We start from the raw sequence: 4960 nt of genomic DNA on the forward strand, positions 1-4960 counted from the left end.
GCCTTTGTACTGGAATCTGTGGGAGAGCCTTTTCAGCAGGGAGTCGTAAAATACCGGGAGGCGACACGAGATGCACAACCGCGTCGGATGATTGACTCAGCTTGGGCACGAGTGCTGAGGGGAAATATAGAATCCCCATGAGGTCAAAGCGGCGCAGGTCATGCACAAAGGACGCGTTCGCTGTTTGGTCCCAAAAATCAAAAAAATAATCCTGCTCCCAAGGAATCGTCCGAGTGTCAGCAGTTGATTTGGTGATTCTAAGTTTGTGCCTTGACGAGGTAAAGGATGATGGAGCTTGACAGAGATGCCTGCCAAAGTGATGAGTCCACCGTGGAAGATGTAGATGACGCCACGTATCCACTTGGTGACCTGAGAGGCTGAGTTGTGGAGATGTTCAGCTGTGGACTACTGGTGACATTCTCTCGTCGGCATTTTTTGGTCTCGTCTTGTCCTTGTGAACACGAATGTATAATCTGTAGCATACTAAGCGCCCCAAACTCACCCGAAAAATGGGAGTCTGCCCACGGTGCATTGTCTGTTCACTATGACATGTGACAGTGTTGAAACTGTGACAGGATATTATTTTATTCGTGTCCTGAAAATTACGTGTGTACCTAGTATGTAAATTGTTGACATTATAATGTAAACCTCCGCCCTCAACCCTTGCTTTGCCTATGTGCAGATCCATCCATGTAAGAGTGACAGTGCCACCATGGTGTACAGGCCTATGGAAGGTGAAATAATCCATGGAATTTGCGAACTGCTGACAATGAGACAGGCGAGTGTTACTGATGCGATGGAGTCATTCCTGCATGTTATCAGGACACAGTTACACAAGGCATCAGGTTTTGGAAATCTGCTACGCCAGGAAGTGTGCCAGCTGAAGGCATGCAATGGTGCTGGCATTTCACAAGCATGGCAACAAGTGCTCTCCAGCATCTCAACAGCTTTTCCCAAAGTGAAGCTCTGTATAAGACACAATATGACACAGCTAAAAACAACTGAAGCAGTGACATGTGAATGTTGCACGAGCATGCGTGTGTGTATGTGTGTATGTGTGTGTGTGTGTATGTGTGTGTGTGTGTGTGTGTGTGTGTGTGTGTGTGTGTGTGTGTGTGTGTGTGTGTGTGTGTGTGTGTGTGTGTGTGTGTGTGTGTGTGTGTGTAGCACTTCGGGCACCGGCGGAGGGATGTTGTGCCGCGCATTGTGACAGGTGTGGTCGCTGCTTTCGCGGTGTCCGGGGACGGGGAAGGCATCGCTGTTCAAGGGTGGCTCATAGACCAACAGCAGAGGAGCGCTCAGCCTTCCAGCACGTGTGCATATGCGGCAAGCGGATGCGACTACCCGTGCACCTGGAGCGTCATCGAGCGTCGTGTCCTCTCTCTCTCTCTTCTCAAGTTTCCCAGTGATGGGATCACGTGACCCTTTTGCGGCAGTGACTCTACAGGACAGGACAGGTGTGTGTGTGTGTGTGTGTGTGTGTGTGTGTGTGTGTGTGTGTGTGTGTGTGTGTGTGTGTGTGTGTGTGTGTGTGTGTGTGTGTGTGTGTGCGGCTGTGCCAAAGCCTAGAGTGTTCATTTGCGGCTGTGGCAGGGACTTCCGTCGGCCCAATGATCTAACTCGCCACAGGAAATACTGCAACTCCTGATGCTATCATTGCACGGAGCAATGGGCATCCAAAGGTCCAAAGGCGTATGTGTGTTGTGCATTGGTGGTCGATTCAGATGGCTTTGCCAGTTGTGTGGATTATACAGTTATCTGGTGCATGTCTTGATCTGTCTTATTCAGATCTTGTTCGCTATCGTTGCTATAAGAGAAGATCTGTGGGTGCACATCCAGTGCATTTGCAGACTTGCGTTCTTCTCTTGCGACGGGCGTATGCATGGTATATGTGTGCGTGCGTGTGTGTGTATGCTTCTGTGATAAGTGGATCAAGCAGCATACAGGGTATTCACGGGTATTCGCCTTGAGTGCATTTGCCGATAGTGTGACTTTCGTCGCAGAGAACTTTGCTCAGTCGGTCAGGCGACTCGGCCTTACGTTTCCTGAAGGCAATGTGTTCAGAACACAGTTACTTCAAGTATGAACAGCTATGAACAGTTTTAAAAGAAATGACAAATATTGTGTGCAGTTCATGGACCATAATGTGAAACACTTTGAATGCAGAAGAATGAGGAAAGTGGCATCAAATGCTGCATGGATTCTGTTTGATATGCTACTTTTTTTTCCCTTCCATGGAAAGGTGAGTGCATCATCGATCTTCATCTCGAAACTTCACACAAACCGAGAGAATGGAACTTGGACAACATGAAGGGGCCATGGGCATGGTGTGTTTAGTGGAGAACTATTCCGAAAACAGGGTTGTCATTCGCACTTACTCAATTCAAATTTGAGTACTTTTCGTGAATAACTTACCTTGACATTCCGTCGTCTCCAAAGCAGTGAACTTCCCAAAAAAATAAAAGCCACGGCTCAACCCAAGGTAATGCGTGGTACGTATCAGAAACAACCAGCTTTCGCTCTGGAGATCCAGAATAGGCCTCGAAGCATAGCAAAAACAATTGAGAAAAAGAAGATGACGACGACGTTTCAATCACGTATCAAATTTCGCGGGTCGAGTGCAGCTCGGATCGTGAAATGTGTGGCGTGTCGCCTCCCGGTATTTTACGACTCCCTGCTTTTCAGGGACTACACACCTGGGTATCGGGTATGGCTCCTTTTTTGTTCCTTTCCTTTTTATTTGTTTTTTTGCTGAGAAAGAAACGTTGCTGGATGGAAAGCTTTCTGTTCCCGTCATGCGCCAGCGCCTTTGCTCTAGTAAAACATTGCTGGCTGATAATGGTCATTGCTCGTGACGTCAACTTAGAAGGTGACGGGAAGCTGGGTTTCTTGCCATTTCCAACTTCCTGACTCTGAAAATGTAGCTTGAACTAAGAGCTCCAAATATTTCAGTTTTTCGATGTGCCAGACCTATTGTTACGACCTGCAGACACGAGGAGCAAGTGAGGCGTTGGATTAATGCCAATAATGGTGTTTATGGCCTGGACGACGCCAGCGGTTTTCACTTGTCAGGAGGACAGCCAAGTTGGAGCAGGCAGATGACAGATTATTAACTTTGAGCATTTATAGCAGAGTGGGTGGCTTGCCAAAGAGAATCGTCTCAGTACCTCACGGTTACTAGTATCTGACAAATGCCTCTTATTGCTAGTCTGCACTAGAGCATTAGCAGAATTGATCATGTCACAAGTAGTGTCAAGACTTGATGTCCTACGATTATACTCAGAACATGTTGCTACTTCACAGGAATATTCGTCCTGCCCCTGTACACTCTTCCAGAATTGCATGCAGAAGTCACATGCCTGTCACAGTGTGCAAGGGACAACGCGTTTGCACTGCTTACGGATTCAAGCGGATGGAGTGCAGACCAGATAAGAAGACATAATCCGGCTATTCAAATAGCTTGGGCTGCTATTAATTGGCTAGACTCCTGGAAACATGGACAAGAATCTAAACCAGTCCACGGAAACAATATCACGCCACACAGGAAGCTAAATGGCAAACCAATCAAGTTCTTGGTTATGAAGCCGTTCACCAACATTGTCCGGTTGCATGGCTAGTGTCACTCAAACAAGACCAATGGACCTAAAAGATACGCTGTTGATCAACCACAACTCCATATGAGTATATGAGTGGAAGTTGCTGGTATAGTCTCTCCTAATGACCGCGTATTTGGCATAATGTTCTCTATACTGCACTCTAGAGCTACTTACCTTTTCCGGCATTTAACTCGGGCAGTGACCACTCGCCCGCAGAATGAGCCAATTGACACAGACGCTAAGTACCATGTGCATCCGTCGCAAGAGAAACACGCAAGTCTGCAAGTGAAGTGGATGGACACCCACTGATTTTCTCTTATGCCGATATCAGACATGACCTGAGTGAAACGTATGAAGACTTGCACCACATTACTGCACAATTCCATATAATTATTGCGAGGCCTTGTGAAATGATTCTCAATGCACACCTGGTCTACGCCACACAGAATACATCGGATTATAATCGCCAATACAGCTGCCTATGTCTCTCTCTCTCTCTCTCTCTCTCTCTCTCTCTCTCTCTCTCTCTCTCTCTCTCTCTCTCTCTCTCTCTCTCTCTCTCTCTCTCTCTCTCTCTCTCTCTCTCTCTCTCTCGATCTTCATCTATATCTCTCTATCTACCTATACCCAATCTGCGGACAGAACTGTTTCGTCCTTTGTGGACTCATCAGCGCAGCACAGAGAAAATGAGGCCGAACCTGATTGCAATGAAAAATAAATTTTCCAAAGCCAGATTTAATTCTCCACCTATCAACTCCCTTCTGTGTGTTTGCGCTTGCATGGGTGCAGGGTATATGCGCACATATCTTTCTTTGTCTCTCTTCCTGTCTTTACCTGGTTTGTGAATCGGCTTTTTTAATCGTATTTTTTTCGGCTCACTGTTTTATGAGTTCACCTCACTATATGTTTTTCAGCTGCTACCTACTTATATTATAGTAGTTGCCTGATGATCGTAGTAATATGTGAAACTCAAGAGCTGTGACACAGCTTCCAGTCTCTCTTGTGTACTTCAGTATTAGAAACACAAGGAACGAAATCTCTCGTATCTGTGTGTCTCGACATATTTTTTTCTCTCTCTCTCTTTCTCTCTCTCTCTCTCTCTCTCTCTCTCTCTCTCTCTCTCTCTCTCTCTCTCTCTCTCTCTCTCTCTCTCCCTCTCTGTATATATCTGTCGGTCTGTCTATCTCTCGTCTGTCTGTCTTCCCCTTCTGCCTGTCTGTGTGCCTTTCAACTGTCTATCTCTCGTCTGTCTGTTTTTCTCCTTCTGCCTGTCTTTGTCAGTCTGCCTGTCTGTGTGCCTCTATGTTTCTCTCTCTCTCTCTCTCTCTCTCTCTCTCTCTCTCTCTCTCTCTCTCTCTCTCTCT

The sequence above is a fragment of the Sycon ciliatum genome, chromosome 11 (genome assembly GCF_964019385.1).
Source record: "Sycon ciliatum chromosome 11, ocSycCili1.1, whole genome shotgun sequence".
Classification (NCBI taxonomy): Eukaryota; Metazoa; Porifera; class Calcarea; order Leucosolenida; family Sycettidae; genus Sycon; species Sycon ciliatum.